Source organism: Mixophyes fleayi, chromosome 1 (genome assembly GCF_038048845.1).
Source record: "Mixophyes fleayi isolate aMixFle1 chromosome 1, aMixFle1.hap1, whole genome shotgun sequence".
Classification (NCBI taxonomy): Eukaryota; Metazoa; Chordata; class Amphibia; order Anura; family Limnodynastidae; genus Mixophyes; species Mixophyes fleayi.
In genome coordinates this window covers 456,233,440-456,251,710 of record NC_134402.1, presented here as the reverse complement: position 1 = coordinate 456,251,710, position 18,271 = coordinate 456,233,440, and the positions used below count along the sequence as shown (strand labels likewise).

At 42.8% G+C, this 18,271-nt stretch overlaps 1 protein-coding gene across 4 annotated transcripts in view; it reads left to right on the top strand.

Moving 5' to 3' along the window:
• Positions 1-18,271, top strand: part of CNTFR (ciliary neurotrophic factor receptor) — a 398,494-nt gene that overhangs the window by 120,591 nt on the left and 259,632 nt on the right. The window contains exon 1 of one of the 4 annotated variants that reach the window (XM_075187097.1): positions 4,267-4,286. The exons of the other annotated variants lie outside the window; for them this stretch is intronic. The gene's annotated coding sequence lies outside the window, so the exon portion shown is untranslated. Of the gene's footprint in view, positions 1-4,266; positions 4,287-18,271 lie in introns of those variants that run through there. 4 annotated transcript variants of the gene reach the window in all.

Sequence of the window (18,271 nt, the reverse complement as noted above, 5' to 3'; positions counted from 1 at the left end):
AGATTCAGGCGGTGGAGGGTTAGAGTTGTGGAATGATAGGTGTTTTTCGAAAACATAGTAAATACTGTTAGACTTTGTTGAGTATTATTCACATATAACACTTCCACCTGTTTATGATTGGAAAGGGCAGAACAGGTGACGGAAGGGGCCAAGGGAGGGCTGGCAAATTTTAGCCCGGTGGGCAAGACTCGACTCAGCGACCTATTTTAAAGGAAAAACAATGTAGGTGGCCCAGTGACCCAGCCCAATGTAACCCACTATGGGACCAACCCGGGGGGCAGATGCCCCCTACCCCCCGACCCAGCCGTCCCCTGGAAGTGGCATATTTACATAGGCAATGCCCAGTAAGGACGCGTCACGCTGTAACGCTCGCACATTCTTCTTCTTCAGTCTTTGGGCATATCTCGAATACGTGATTTTAAACCGTATCACTTGCACCAACCACAGGGCAGGTGTATGTCACGACTGATAACGAGGACATGTATGTATACCAGAACATGTGTTTGAAATTTTATGTACAGTACACATTAATGTATTCTTTATTAATGATGATAGTATTAAAAAGTGTTGATGTATTTAGTATGATAGGACTTTATGTTGCAAATATACGTTGGACGTATCCTGCAGTGCGTTGTGTCTGTCGGCTTATGACAAGTGCCATATAGGCAGAGTGTACTTATACCTATACTCAAATGGAAATGTTTCTTCAGATCCGCTTGTACTTGAATACGGACGTATTTGTGTTCAATTTCGATCCATTGCATTCAAGCCATTTTGTGCTGTAAACCTCAGCAGTCAGATATTGGCTATTTTTTGAGGATTTCCATGGTGAATTCTCGCAGCAGGAGAAGTATCAATACACACTGTAAACAATAAAGATGAAACGCTTTGTAGTTGGGATATTATACGGATTGGGTATAACAGCCTTCAGACATTCCCCACACATCGACCATAGCAGATATTTGCTTGTGTTGGTTACAGGACATTGTTATTGTATACTGAACTTTTCAGAAGTTTGTATAAAGTTTCAAGCATCTCAGTGTTCCATTAATAATGGGCTTTGTTACCACCCGCCCCTCTCCCCAGCTTGGAAAAATCCAGCAAGCCAAGTATTTCTTGATCACAACTTTTCTGAGGAGGAGGGTGGGGGCTGCCGCGGGGTTAATAGGCCCCTAATCCACGGAGAGAGAATTACAGATGAGGCTGGATGAGATCTCCTCCTAACCTCCTTTAAGTGAGGCAGCATCAGCCCCATTAATCACAGCGGCTCTTAAGTTCTGTGCTGATGTGTCTACATTCTGGGATTTTTTAGAACTAAAAGCCAGTTAAATATTTATCAGTGACAGAGCTATTAAGGATTCGTCTCATCTGCTTTCTCCATGTGCCCTCTCTGTGTCTCTCGGGGGAGGTCGGAAATAAGAGAAGATCTACAACATATATTAAATCTGTTCTTTCTCTGTATCTGCTGCGGGGTCAGAGGGCTCCTTCCTACAACGCCAGATATATAGAGATATATTTATTAGAGGGTGAACAGCCCCCTTGCGGGTGCAAACAGGTGATGCGGCATCACCCTATAGACCAAGGAACGAAGAGCACCGTTGTCGCAATAGCCCCCCTAGCAATTAGACTCGCCTCTAATCAGCATGGCGAGAACAGAGAACAGCTAATTAAAGAGGCTTTATTAGTTGAATAAAGTATTCTTTCAAAGGAACATAGTTGCGACACTTGCATTGTAAACTATAGCATGGTTCATACAGAACATTGTTCCCCTAAAACTGGCGCCTCTGGTCCCTGATGAGATGGATTGGGGACATTGTTTTGCTTCTGCAGCATTTTCAGACCTGTCTTGTGGTTTTCTCTGAATGTCTCATTTTGAGATAATTACAAATGACATTTCATTCTGTGCTATTTTCGCACCTGAGAACACTGTCCCCATCTTACTCACGACACCTGTATTGTGTTGTTTCTGTAACGGTCATTGGTCCATGTACTGCACCGTGATATATAATATGTATAATCAGAGACCATTTCATTAGCAGAGCGATAGACAATATGTTATATTGTGCATATTGTTTTATGCACATCGACCTTTCACCATTCTATTCAGTAAGGCTCTTACACACTGGTACATTATAAACACAAGCGTGTACCCAGAGTGTGTTAGAGGTAAGGATCAATAATCCCTGGTCTTTGGTGCACTCAGCTTTACCAGGAATTAGAGCGCCCCGCAGAGCATCACACAGTGAGCAGGACAATCACCTGTACGAGCACTTTGTATAACTGACACTGTCCTGTTCAATGCATTGGCCCTAACCATCCACATGAATGAATAGAAGAACTGTTCCTAATTATCATCATCAGTTATTTATATAGCGCCACTAATTCCACAGCACAGTACAGACAACTCACCCACATCAGTCCTTGCCCCATTGGAGCTTACAATCTAAATTCCCTAATATACACACACACACAAACAGAGACTAGGGTCAATTTTTGATAGCGGACAATTAACCTACCAGTATGTTTTTGGAATGTGGAAGGAAACCGGAGCACCCGGAGGAAACCCACGCAAACACGGGGAGAACATACAAACTCCACACAGATAAGGCCGTGGTCGGGAGTCGAACTCATGAACCCAGTGCTGTGAGGCAGAAGTGCTAACCACTGAGCCACCATGCTGTCCATCCACTAATGCCTGTGGATGACAAATTACACTGAAAGCACTACAGCTGTTGCACAGGGTAATAATAAGACAGTAACTTTGGATAAAAATACCTCAGGCATCGTGTTAAATGACATCTTCTAAAAACACTGGGTCTGATTTGTTAAGGAACGTAAATGCCAACATGTACCTTATTGTGCATAAAATCGCCCTGCGCATGCCCGGAGATGGACAGTACGCCAGTAAACTCAGCAACGTCAATTCATCTTCAAGCGCAAAAGACACTTACCACAGCCTACGATTTCATGGGCGGTTTGGGGAGGGGACGTATGCACATAGTCCGTGTACAGTAAGACGGCGCCAAGCTCAAGCTCACGCAGCAGCGACATTATCAAGCTTTGTGCATCTCTAAGGTACGAGCTTTACAAAGTACAGTCTTGTCTTTGTGCTGCTCAGCGACTCCTGCCGTCAGCCGATACAAGTCTCCTCGCCACCACAAATGCCACTAACGTACCACTTAAACCTTTGCACTTTTTGTTGGATCTCTAGGGGCCTCTGCGCCAGTCGTCAGTCTGTCTATAAACAGATGGAGGAAACTAGTAGATACAATTAGTACATGAATTTGAAACATGATTCAGTATTGTTTTTTGTTTAATTAGAGGTAGTTGTATTGTTTTGTTATTACACACCTCGTGCCTGATTCATTAAGGAACTTAAATGAAGAAGTTTCTTATTTAAGTCTCCAGGACAAAACCATGTTACAATGCAAGGGGGGGAAATTAGTTTTCTGTTTTGCACATAAGTTAAATCCTGACTGTTTTTCATGTAACACACAAATACTTGAGAGCTTATTTGTACACTGAAATGTAAAGTTGATATTTGTGTGCTACATGAAAAAACAGACAGTATTTAACTTATGTGCAAAACAGAAAACTAATTTCCCCCCCTTGCATTGTTACATGGTTTTGTCCAGGAGACTGAAATAAGAAACTTCTTAATTTAAGTTCCTTAATGAATCAGGCCCCCTCCTGTTTATCTGTTTTTATATCCCGGCTGATCGTGTCACTGCTGCTATGTTTTAATCATGAACAATTGTCTTGAGCAGCATTGATGGTGTAGATATATTTATATAAATATCTGCATCAGACTCTGGTAATAACGATTCTGCAGTTAGACATTGATTGCATGCTCTTTGGTTCATGCTAGGAGTAGAGCACCAGTATGTTGTAACACATGATCAGGATAAAGTCGGGATACACGGCTGCACTCAGGGACTCGGAGGTCTGCTGCTGGAATGCTGAGCTGATCTATTCATTCTTAGGCTCTGTCACCCGGGGTACATTCCTCGGCCCCTCTATGAGGGGGTCACATGTCTCTAATCTCCTTACAGACTCATTTCAATTCAGATGGCCTATGAAAGAATTCATCAATCATTTTCAGAGAGAGTGGGATTAGCAGGGAGCAGACTTTGTCCGGTCTTATTGTGCTTCCTAATAGCCGTCTAGTTGTGGATCTGACGCTGGGAGAGGATTGTAACAGTCACACTGTGGCCATCGCAGATGACAGAGCTCTGAGCCTGGGGCTGGGAGACGAGGACATCGACTGAGCTGCAGAACAGGCATTTGTTGTAAGTACAGCTTTTCAGCAAGGGTTACTGCAGGAGGGGACTGGGGGTGTTACTTAATTGCTCTTTGGCAACTAATTGTTCTTCACAGTTCTCAAGTGGTTGTGGGACTACAAGTCCCAACATTTTGTAGGCAGACTCTGGAGACAGTCATCTGCTATTGACTGACACTTATTGACTGTCTCTTTACACACAGAGACATACTCTACACACACACACGTGCTGCACACTAGCCGTACACACAGACACACATTCCGCACAGTAGGTGCACATACGTACACACCTGACTTCTGAGCGCCATACATGAACATGGATAGTCGCTGTGGGGTGGTGGTCTCTCTGTGTCACCCCACCCCCCTTATACACGGGCCCTTAACTTCGCAGCTGCCACTTTTGCTCCTGAACGTTGAGGTTGTTCTTTCTTGTTAGTGCCCTGTTAGTTTCCAGAGTGCTGGGGAGTTGGGGTGTCTGCGGTTGTACTGACAAATAGACAGAACGATGGACTTTCAGAGAACGGTTCTAGGTGACAATCTTACAGATACATTGTATAGGGCGATGTCAAACTCCATCCATCCCAGTGAATAGTTGTATCGTTGTTATAAGAATTATGCCACTGAAGGGGCAATAAAGTCTGCTCCAACTGTAATGTCTGCCGTGTGCCCGTAATGTCACAGGCGCCAAGTGGGGATATTAGAAGCCGCCTGTGATGCCAGGTGATAGCGGTCATTGGATTCTCTGTATATAGCTTAGATCTGAGTGTCGCTCTTAGACCGTTACTGAGCGGAGGATGATTAGTACATTATGTTGCTCTTGTTGTTGTCAAAGTACAGGAAGCTGCAGAGGTGTATAAAACTGAGAATATAGCCACATAGACAGCGTACACCCACACGTGTGTCATATTATGTTATACAGAGACATACAATATATAAATATACACAAATCTTTTGTATGACCTCTTCCGGGATGTGTCCATTGTACTTCAGTGTCTAAGAGATATTGTAAGAGTTACTGTTTGATAAATTAAAGTGGGCAGTCTACCATCTCCCACCCAGGAGCCCACACCGGTATTGTTGGGCCCTCATCCAAATTCGGCTATGGGGCAGTGATACGTGGTTCTAACCCTGCGAGAGGCAATTGGGTTCATAGTGTGAAAGAGGCATATTCATCCACATGGCAGAGTCACACAACACTAACAGAAATGTGTAAGTATGCTCTGCGCTAATTGTTCATAAATGCCCCCCTAAGTGTAATTGTGGAGGGGGACTGAAGTAGAGCTGAACAACATTTTTAAGCCTCTTCCACATAAGATTCGCCTCGTTAAGTTGCCAAATTTTGCAGATTTCACCAGCAGAATTTGTCCGTAAGTGTTCCCAGATCTGCCACAACCACAGAGCAGGATGTCCGCTGTGGCCACTTTAATAACCATTTACAGCACCGCGAGGGGACATCTGTTTTCATGGTATTCATACACTTTAGCAGCATATACATCACACGACACACGTCACATAAAAGTGACACATTTCTTTTGGAACAATTCTGGATTGTAAATAAGTCACCGTGAGAACCACAATGACGTGCCCCAATACCGCCCACCTCTGTACCCCCTGTATACTGCCCCGGGTCCTATATATGAGAGCTCACACACACGGTAGCATCAGTGTAGCTATAAACATGGCTCTATGCCACGATCCCCGTCCCAGAAGAGTCCATTAACAAGGCTCAATCAATAGGTCTTGTTGCAGGAAGTATGCTGGGTGGTTTTGCTGAGCAAGCGCAATACGCAGGGGGAGCGGTAATCGTCCTTGTTATCTGATAGTGTACAACCCTATCTCAGACATCTGCTTGAGGTATGTATTGATTTATTATTAATTATTGATACCGTGTGACCGACCGCCACAAATCAGTGTCACACAGTTGCTCTTGTCTTTTCCTACAGCGAAGATAATGTTCAGTGACCAATGTCCCCGCACCTCTCTGTAATATCCTGGGGAACAGTTTGTGGAATATCTGTCTGGACGAGACACTTCGGGTCATTTCCGAAAGGGCAAAATTACGCTCCTGCGGGACAAATGCCGTCTCAGGAATTCACCTGCCTCATTTGCTGCTAATAAACCTATCTCTATAGTTCAGCCATGTGCTCACATTCAGAGTTAGATGTTGTGATGTATGCAGAGATTATTTCACTGATAATAAAAGTATTTAGTGGGGTGTTTCATTGTTACATTTTATCACCATGCAAACTTTTTTACGTTTTGTGCAAACTGTATTTTCGGTGGGATACTTTTTTCTTTTTCTTGGGGGGTGACAGTTCCAAAAAGTTGTATGAAGCGCACCGTGGGTGTGCTCTTTGTTATGGGAACATTTAGGTGCATTTGTACAGATAGAAATGTATTACCCGCCCATGTATTTTGTGGTTTGCAAATTGGCCTTAATGACCTCAACCTTTTGCAGTGGGTATTAAAGTGAAATTATACTTAGACCTATTTCAGTTATATGTCAGGTATAACTTGGCCACTGGGGGCGGTGTTCTGGATCCAGCCAATGAGCTGTCACTTCACCTTGTCCGTGGACGGAGCGTGGGTCATATTCATAGCAGTAACTGCGAATATCTAGACATGGAAGATTCTCGGGTTAGAAAGAAAGACGTCCATAATGTAGACCATGGTTCCCCCTGGGGGGTATAGACCGAGTATAGGTATCGGCTGTAATGGATTTGAAGATGGTGAAGCTAAGCCTGCAGCAGATAATCCCTGGGGCAGGGACCTAGAGACACTCCCCTAAATTATTAATGTATAACATCATGGGCTGTAATTGGCTGCTCTCAAAGTGTCTTCACATTCTGGATTGATGGATTCACAAACAGTCCCAGCAGCTTAACAGAAGGCAGTCTCAGCTTAAAGCCCTGAGAGATGTTTCAGCTGTCTGTTATGGAAGGAGGGGGGTTATCATGTACTATTTAACACAGCTGCGGTGAGTTGTTGGAGTAACATTGAGCGATGTATTTTTCCACCTTATTTCACATCTCACCATTGCTTGCTATTAATAAACCGGGGCGTCACTTAGCAAACTTTGCTTTTTCCTCTGAATCCTTTATTTGGGAGACGTTGAGCTGGTTGCATCTTGCAGACAGTGAAATACATAGAAGATGCAGCGAGGACACCAGCTGAACCCTGCAATATCTGTGATATGGATTCTAAATTAATTGAAATCTTTAAAAATTCATTTGTAGTAATCAGCCTGTTTCTCCCCCTGGCATGCTTCCTGCCGCGCAGATTAATTAGTGATTTGAAGCATGGAAATAATATCACCTAAGAGAAGAGAATTAATAAGAGCTGCTCGTAGGGAAGCAGCGGAATGTGACCCGTTTGTCGTTCTTCTGCTCCACATGAAGGGGTCCTGCTGACAGTACATCTCATCTTGTCAGACGTGGGAGGAATAATCACAGGTCGGTGGGATCTTCACCCCCGGATATTGTGATATTGGAGGCAGCTGTGTTACAGCTCTGTTCCTAAATCCATTTCACCTCTGCAATATTCCCTGAATATGTATCTTCTTTCTACAAGACCGTCTCTTATCATATCCCACTTAGACTATTGCAACTTCTTCTTCTCTGCTCCTCCTAGATCACTTAGCTCCATCTTTTCTTCTGCTTTATACTGCTTTTAGACTCCATGCATCTCCAGAACAACATTTAAGTTGCTACTTAATAAAAAAAGCATAATTCAAGACCCGGGGCCTGATTCATTAAGGAACCTAAATTAAGAAATATCTTATTTCAGTCTCCTGGACAAAACCATGTTACAATGCAAGGGGTGCAAATTAGTTTTCTGTTTTACACATAAGTTAAATACTGTCTGTTTTTTCATGTAGTACACAAATACTTGATAGCTTATTTGTACACTGAAATTTAAAGTTGATATTTGTGTGCTACATGAAAAAACAGTCAGTATTTAACTTATGTGCAAAACAGAATACTAATTTGCACACCTTGCATTGTAACATGGTTTTGTCCAGGAGACTGAAATAAGAAGTTTCTTAAGTTAAGATCCTTAATGCATCAGGCCCCCTGTTCCTTAAATTCTATACCCCTATGTAACTTTTGAGCTGCTATGGTGACTTGTCTGCTACTCCTGGGCTTTGAAGCCCTTCACCTACTTTTCAAACAATTCCTCAACTTTGCATTGTTTAGATATTCCATAGCATCTTCATGAAGGATGAACCCTCCACTTTAGGACCAGTTTTGAAGTCAGATAAATCGATGTATTTGTAGAAATGGACTAGTGGGTGAACTTTTGTACCTTTTGTAAAAGATCTGCACTGTTTTTAATAGTTGTTGCTTGATAAAACGATGACGTTGTCCTACACTTTGCATTGTCATGTGGCCACTAGGGGCCGCTATGGACAATCGTTCCTACGTTGTCTGAGGGATCAGTTCAGAAGCGATCACCCCTGTTAGCAGATGTAGCTATGAAGACAATAATGATCTATACGTTTCACTTATTTCTTTCAAAAACACATTGGCAATTAAGCTAACTTCTACACTTGCTATATTTCTCTTTCATCCTTCCTGTGGTCACAGTCTGTGAAATGCAGATTGTCACAGACAAACATCTCTATGTTTCGTTGTTCATCATCGTTCTCTCTACCAGCAGAGACACAGCATGACGCCCGTGATGCTCCCACTGAATGTAATAAATGGCAATCAGATCTTTTTTATCCCTCTTATGTTCTTGTAATGTCTCTGGACTGGCATAAAAGCAGTTAGCTGAAAACAGGCAGCAAATAAAAATAGACCAGAGTAACGTTTGGCAGTCACATTGCTCTAAAAAAAAAAAAAAAAGCGAAATGCGCTAGTTCTAAGTCTTCTAAACAGAGCAGGAGAATAGAGAGAGCTGCCAGGAACACAGAACTGTCTGAGGCTCGGAGAATGGGGACATTGTGTGTGTTTAGTGTCTATGAAATGAGCTGGATTGGATGCTGTGTAGAACCATGATAGGATTACGTGTGTGGATGCTGCTCGTCCTTTGTGAGATCTCTCAAATATAGAATATGATAATGGCTTAATGATACACAGGGTATGTGAGGGACATTCTCTGGTTCTCAAGAGGCCCAAAATACAGGCTGACCACATTCATAGTCACTCCTTCCACACACACATGGTATAATGAAGAAATAGAGGTCACGTCTCAGAGCCAGGAACGACGGGTATCCATTGAGTGTAAGCTCCTTCGGTTCCTTTTACAAACAAGGGACACTGGTGAGGTTGGATACCAATGACTGAAAATGTGTTGCCTATTTGATCACTGTCCTCCTGCTATATAAACTAACTAGTCTAGTAAGAGCCTCTAGATATGTTTATTTCTTTGGTCTGCATGCGGGAAATACCCTTAACTGAAGCAGGGTTATCGTTGGTGTTTCTCAATTGGGTACTATCTTACCGTGGAAGAGCCCAGTCTTATACAATGGTGTAAGATATAATAACACAGCTTTAAAGCGTTTTATTCTCCCTTTTGTTTTGCTGTTTTCCCAGAAGGCTCAGTGGGCAAGATGGCTCCTGACTGGCAGCGAGCCTGTAACTGTCTCACGACCAATCATGTATCACTAAGGGCGTGTGATAATCAACCTGATACACTTCAGGGGCCACTAGCCTCCACAAGGGCCACACGTTACCCTTAATCTCAGTAATGAGTTAAAATAATTTAATCAAAGAATGAGACACCTATCTGTAATAACATCATCATCATCACCATTTATAACATATCAGCGGCTTTTTACACACGTGTTACAAGCTATAGCAAACTGAGCTGGGGCCCACAGGGGAAGGCTCACAGGGCCACACTTGGCCCTAGGCTTTCCCGGGAGCCATCACTATTGTAAGCTCTATCACACAGCAAAAGCTCAATTAATTATATTTATTTTGTTGATAGATGTTAAACATTACTCTATTGGCCTTTTAAAGTGCTCACATATAAATGTTATTGGTAGTTTGTATAAGGTTCGAAAAGTTACCTCTGAAATGTGTCTTAGTGCAGATTTGTTGGCTGTCACATTGCGGTTTAGAGACAGAAAAAAGGTTCTTGCTTTTTAAGTGAGAATATTGTTCTATTTAAATGATCTCAGACCAGTTTCTCGGAAGTCCTATTACAGCAAAGTCATATTTCTGGACCAGAATATATTACCATACATTAAATTGTGATGGCCTGGAACTCAGTTAGTGCAGCTAGTTTACATATTAAACTTCCACCAAATGTGCATAATCTGATTAGCACTCGGAGGCCTGAGATGTGACAGCTCTAAGCCAATAAGGAGATGTGTGCGTCTCGTGATATCTGGGGAGGTTGAGGCATCATCGCCTGTCTCGGTGTAATTGGTGGCAGTCACACTTCGCTGAGTATGAAGAACAATCTTCAAGTTCATCTTTCCTCATTAACCCAGGAAGATTACCGGCAATGTGCCTTTTGGTGGCTCAACCCTTAACGAAGGGGTCAACAGTGTGAAATCCCACAAGACATGTAGTGACTGGTCCCAAGGAGGAATTACAGCAGATGCTTCCGGCAGTCACAGAGAATTTGTACTCGGTGCTCCATGGGGATGTCTCGTGCTTCTCCTACATAATGGTAACAGTTACATGAGAACGTTTATTCTCTTCAGCATTAATCGTGTTATTTTACTCACCCTTCTAGAGCTTTGCTCATCATTAGCAAAACAAGTCAAAATGATGTACCTGGAATAAATTATATATTTTAAGTGCACACTCCAGGCGGTTAATAGTATGGTGCTTCTCTATGTATCTTGCATCTGTTTTGGTTACTGCAGCCAGATCAGGTTGAGTGATTGGCTCACGGTCTTCTAGGTAACAGAAATGCTGTCTACAGTTGGGTGAACTGACACAGGGGAGGGGCATGTGGTCTGATAGCTGTGATACCCGTGTGTGGTGAGTGAGGAAGAACATATCCACGTTTACTCTAAAAGGGGACACTTGACTGTAGGATAAGGTTAGAATAAGAGAACATGCACTAAAAATGGAGGGTAGCAAGTTCAGGAAGAATTTGGGGAATTCTTATTTTACCAAAAGTGTATTAGATAGGTGGAATAGGCTTGCACCCGCGGTGGTAGAGGGTAATAAGGTAGGGGATTTACATATGCTTGGTATAGATCCTAAATTTGAAAAAAAGTCAATGATCCAATAGAATGTGAGGTTTTAGGAATAAAAATTGGCAAACTAGTTGGACCATGTGGTCCTTATCTGTCATCAAATTCTAGATTTCTATTTAACTGATGATAGCCAAACATATGATATAGTGATTTCATCATCGGAGTATGGCACCGTGTATTACATGTAAGGAGCAGGGTCATTGCAATATTGCACATTGGGAGTGCAGTTCTAGAAATGCTGGAAATTACGTGTATTGAGTGTAACATGATGAACACTACTGTATATAATATTATGGTCATTGCTGAGTGTAACATGATGAACACTACTGTATATAATATTATGGTCATTGCTGAGTGTAACATGATGAACACTACTGTATATAATATTATGGTCATTGCTGAGTGTAACATGATGAACACTACTGTATATAATATTATAGTCATTGCTGAGTGTAACATGATGAACACTACTGTATATAATATTATGGTCATTGCTGAGTGTAACATGACGAACACTACTGTATATAATATTATAGTCATTGCTGAGTGTAACATGATGAACACTACTGTATATAATATTTGGTTATTGCTGAGTGTAACATGATGAACGCTACTGTATAATATTATGGTCACTACTGATTGTAATATAATGGTCAGTGTGATGTGTAGTATGCCAGATATGACTGAGTGTAATACAATGGACACTACTGCATATAATATTATGTTTATTGTTAGGTGTAATATGATGGACACTACTGAATATAGTATTATGGTCATTGTTGAGTGTAATAATGGTAACTGCTAAGTGCAATATGCTGGATGTAATATAATTTACATTACTGTACATATTATTATGGTCATTGTTGGGTGTAATATGATGGCCTTGTGATGTGTAATATGCTGGGTCTTATTATTTATAACATAGTGGCACACCTAGGTCTAATATATATGTGTGTTATACATAATCATCCCATGAACCATAGTAGGCCCTCTATAGTGAGGGGGGGGCTCATTGCTGCTCAACTTCCATTCCACAGCTGTGATGTTGGAGGAAAGATTATTTTCTTGTACGATTTTAAAACATCCTGATTAAAATAAGAACATAACTCTTCTCTGCCTCCCCAAAATCAGTGATGCCCTAAGCGTGTGTCTATATGTGTATATAGCATATTCTCAGATTTATTTATTCATTCTGGGGCTGTACATGTTATCAGTATTATTATCATCATCATCATCAGCTATTTATATTACACCACTGATTCCGCAGCGCTGTACAGAGAACTCACTCACATCAGTCTCTGCCCGTTGGAGCTTACAGTCTAAGGGGTATATTTAACAAAGTGTGATGGTGCACTAACGTGCACTTAACATACAATTCATGCCCCGATGTGTCCCCCGCATATTTATTAAAGATGCATCGCAGCAGATATCCACGATATCTGCTGCTTTGCATTCTGCTTCGTTTTGGGAAGTAGTCACCATTCAATAGTATGGTGACTGCTCCCTTTTGCAATCTAACAAGTTCCGAAAAATAGTTTTTTTCGGGAACTTGTCTTGATAATGTACCAGCTGAAGCTGGCGTACATTATCATAAATGAGAAATCTCAGTGCTGTCAGCTCTGCTCCGAAGAGCAGAGCTGGACAGCGCATGTGTGGAGGGATCATGTGATCCCTCCCTGTCAATCACAGCTCTCTCTCTGCAACGATAGTTGCAGAGACAGAGAGGGGATCTTCGTGCGCATGTCCAGTTCTCGGAACTGGACATGCGCAATTGAAGAATGAAGAGAAGACCCGGAGACAGCGCTTCCGAAGAGGGGGGTAAGTATGATTTTTTACATCACAGAAACAGCAGTTTTTCGGAACTGCTGTTTCTGTGCAGGGTTTTACATAAATGTGAGAAATAGTTCAATCCTTATCATTGCAATAAGGATTGAAAACTATTTTTCACTTTATGTTAATATTGATAAATGTGCCCCTAAATTCCCTAACACACACACACACACACACACACACACACAGACAATTATTATCATCATAAATATATAATGAAATAATAGAGTAATACACATTAAAGTGTGTGAGGTCCCTGCTCACAAGAGCTGACAATCTCTGACATTACAGGAACATACATTGAAGCTTCCAGTCATATTGTGATGCTCTCAGAAAGGTCACACAGCAGATATCATGTGAATGCAGAGCTGCAGATGCTCCCATTTAGTATCTAGTAACGGAGTCCTCGGCCTGACCTTGCTGGGGCAGCGATGTAAGGGGCAGTCTATCTTAGTCGCACACATGAATGTGGTTTTATCTCCTCGCTGGCTCCTCCAGTTCCGTACTTGGGTTTCTCTCCTGCTCTTTCTGAGCAGGACACGGGATATTTGTGATATGATGAATGGTTGGGACGTGTAGAGGTAGCCGGGGGTCAGACACTTAACAGCACAGAGCAGTCAGATACCTCCTGTGGGGTGAACCACACTTCTAAAATGTTATTTATTAACTCCCTCATCTACCAGCCTGGCGATCGCATTACGTGTCATGGACAGAAAGGGTTAAACTATCATTCCGCAGACGCTATTCCGATGGAGCTAGTAAATGTTTCTTAATGGAACATCAAGGCTCCATAAATATGTGAGTGATTTGGCCGCCACAGGTTAGTTAAAGCATAACGATTACAGTACAGTTTTTATTGTGTTGTGTAAACTCATCCTGCGCACACAACGGAGGGAAGACATGGACTTCTCCTGCTTCATGGTTACGGAGCCTCCTACAAGGTGCCCAGCCCTGGTGGCACATCCAGGTCTACGGGATTTGCCCCCTGAGGCCGTTGTACTGAGCCACCTGTCCCACCCGGGCTGCGCATGTGGGCGAACCCCCCCTGTTTGTATACAGATCCCGTCCGTCTGCCCTGCTCCTTCCTAGCCCACCCACCTAGTGCAGGAATGGTGTCATTAGAGCTCACCAATAATAGTGATATCAGTACCAGGGACAGAGCCAGCTCCTCTGACCCACCTGTGCCCACCAACCCAGGCCTGTGCGGGTCCAATCCTTGCTCATCATAGATCATAGCCACAAAATACCCAGAGGGGGCGATCCTGCAAACAGAAGAAAGAGCAGAAAATACAATGAATTCTAGTGCAGTAACTTACAGCAACCAATCAGCAGTGAGCTCTCATGGATTTTGTGTGTCTTAGATAGTGAAAGTCTGATTGGCTGTTATGGGGTTTGACCATACAACCTTGTGCAGATTGTTTGTATCCAGTCCTTGATGCTTCAGCTGGCGGCATGTAGAGGGAGAAATAAACACTATATAGGCATTTGTTTCTTTCTATCAGGAGAATGTAGGATGCCTCCCTGTTTATGTGCATAGGCAAACTGAGGGGGGGGGGGGTTCTAGTGCCTGGATCCCCCTCCAAGTCTGGGGCACTGTATAATTGATGTGGCGGGACCCCAATTCACACAGCTCTGTTCGAAAAGGGAGAGCTGCGTGCACCTAACAGTAGTGCATGTAGCATTGCCCATGTATATTATGGGGATAAGAAGAGTTGGAGAGCAGCCAATCACTGTCTAATATTATAGCCACACCCCCATGCATGCTGGTCACGCCCACTGGCGGCATGGTGTGGAAACCCCTCTCTACAAATCCTGCGTTTGCCCCTGATGTGGGGATCATGTCCGCTACAGCCAATCTCCTTCCTCCTATCACACCTGCCTCCCAACTGTCCTGATTTAGGCAGGTCAGTCCCAAATTAAAACCAGCATGCTATTGGGAAGAGAGCCCCCCTTCTCATACTAAACTATCATGCTGAAAGAAATGTTCCCCAGTTTACACGGCGCCCTCTAGTGGAGAGATGCAGCCCAGTTACTGTTAGCTGAGTCAGTACTTGTCCAGTGCACTTCTGGGCTGGTCTGTGAACTGTGCTGACCATGCCCTGAGACACAACTGACCTGGACCCTCTGGGTACACGACCAGCGATAGCCGAGACCCCCCCACGCCCCCCAGGGCCGGGTCCAGGTTTCCAGGCTCCCTCTGCTACATCTACGATGGACAGGAGTCTGAAACAGCCGCTATCTGGTTACTAGAACAATCTTTCCAAAGCTTTGGCCGTCTCCCTTTCACAGAACCGTAACAAACTACCGTGAAATCCAAACGTAATTTAGTAGCTTCCTGTGTTAATCAGTCAGATTACACCCCGGCCTGTTCTCAGGAGTGAGTCCTAGTTCAAGCTTCCACAATAATGATGGATGAATGGAAGAGGAGAGAGCGTTGGAGGCAGCAGGGAACAGATCCCATCCTATATCTATGTCTGACATTTATAGGAGACAGGTAGAAGTATATCCCCATCCTGTTACTATTACAGCGCTGTGATCTTCACACCTGATGTATTACTCTGTAATCCAGGTGACTACGTTATTATTAATATAATGTTGCTCGGTCTAGATAGGGGTTTGCAGACATCTCTGAGGTACGAGTTTGGAACAAGATTACGGGCGTAATAAAGCGTATTACACCCTCCTCGAGATGTGGATATAGTTCCTGTACTATAAGAGTCGGCCGTTACCTCTATGTCCAGAGCTCAGTGCTAGCAGAAGCCGTGTACCCGGTACCACCGGTCAGTGCTCGCATGGTCATTCATTATAATGAAAGTAACACACTCTTACTGTGCAGTATAAGGATATTCGAAGTCACCAAAATGTCAAGTGATCATATAATGTTATGAGACTGTTATTAATTATCTTTCTACTCTGTGTACATCTGAAGCCCATTTCGACATCACCTAACCCCCCAGAATATCTTAATTGTGCTGTGAAAAAATGTTGGTGATGTGGTGGGTCCACTTAAAAAAACATAAAAAGCCAAAAAAACAACTCCCTGTTTTTCAATATTCACCTATTGAAAAATAATGCCCCTATTTTTTTTTCTAATTCTGCACATTTTCTCTTTTCCTAATCTTGATGGAGGTTACAATATTCTCTGCCTCTCCTCTCGAAGACCCCCAGAAGGTGAATACATAAATATGAAATAAACAGTATAATAAATGCGATGAAACGTAACAGAATAAATCTATTTGTATAATCCTGTTGAGCAGGAGTGTGTGACATGTCCTCTTACATCGCTTGGCATCTAAAAATATATGTGTGAGTGACGTGTGACAGCCCCGAGTGTGATCAGCTCACACATCACTGTTATTAGACAGTAAAGAGCAGAGAGGGAGAGAAAGTAATATCAGTAGGGACATCTCCTGTACCTGGGGCAATGTGTTCTGTACCCTCCACATTGACCTAGAACAATGAGCTGTATCGCCCACGTACTGTACATTGTCAGCTCTCAGGGGCTGGGGGACAAGGACACACGTTTTGGGACATCCTTATTCAGTTATGAGGATTCTATAACAGTTACAGAAGGAAAGTAGTTTATCAGTTTACTTGCAGAATAATGATTTCACCTTTTATCTCAGCCGGTATCTCACAGCTCGGAAACTGAAATATTACATGAATTCTATTCGTACTGTTTACTTGTGGGGCAGTGTGTGGGTAGCTTGTGATTTGAAGCTGATTTTAAGGGGATAGAAATGACTTTCAACCTGGAATCGTGAATCTTTAAAGTAGTACAGGTCTGCACAAACACTTCTTGTTTAATTAAACTTAATTAAATTAAAAGTATTAAAACTGCAGGAGTCTGATACTGTCAGGGAGACGACTCTCCGGCATCATTATAATGACTATGTTCCGGCACACGGCGTCTCGATGTTTGTGTGTAGTATATAGTGATATAAAATGTATGGTCATGTTCTATAAAGAGATTCTATCATGCCCATTGCTTTTATATATAAGTTATTGTCATGTAATGAATAGAGATGCTCACTGACCCCCGTGAAGTGGTTTTGGATCTGTATTAGCTTCGTATTTTGGATTTGGCAAAACCACCCTCGTATGTTTTGGTTTTGTTTTTTTTAGAAAAAAATCCTAAAATATGCTAAAATCACATAGTTTTGCTCTCTTTTTGTTCCTACATTATGATTAACCTCAATAAAACTAATTTGCAGTCAATTTTGACCACCTCACAGATGACAATATTATTTTCATACACTTTCGGACAGATACTGCAGTGACCTGACTGGATGGTAAGCGACAGAGCAATGACACAAACACATGGCAGTTACCAGCACATCTAGGACACATTGGCACACAGCAGTGGCAAAAAAGAAAAGTGGGGGTCCGCCCTCCCTCTCACCCCCCGCTATGTTGGATCTTAAAAAGGAATTCAAAACTCCCGAGATCCGACGATGTAGCGATGATGTTTTGCCTCGTTCTCAATTCCGAGGGCGCGCGACAGTACCGAGCCGGCTCGGTACTCGGATCCCTTAAGTTCGGGTGTGTTCAGTTCTCGAGGAACCGAGTCTGAGCATCTCTAGTAATGAATATTACAGATGATGATAAATGATGGTTGTTGTTTGTGTAATCTGTATAAGAACCGTCTGTCCTGGGGAGACCTCCTGCTCAGACATGAGGGTCTCATCATGTGAGGGTCTTGGATCACATGAGGGTCTCATCATGTGAAGGGGTCGAATCACATGAGGGTCGTCGGTAATTCATTAATGTATCATTATGCCCATAATGTGCACTAAATAACGTCCAGTGCAGGAGGCAGAGGGAGAGGGGAGGACATGGGTAGGTGGGTAAACACTGCGGCTGCCTCTTACTAGTTGGTACAGCTATTACTGGGCCTATTTCCTTTGCTGACAGCTAATGGACATCCGAGTGGGCATTACTGACAGCTAATGGGCATCTTGTTGACCACCACTGGCAACTAATGAACATCTAAATGCTAA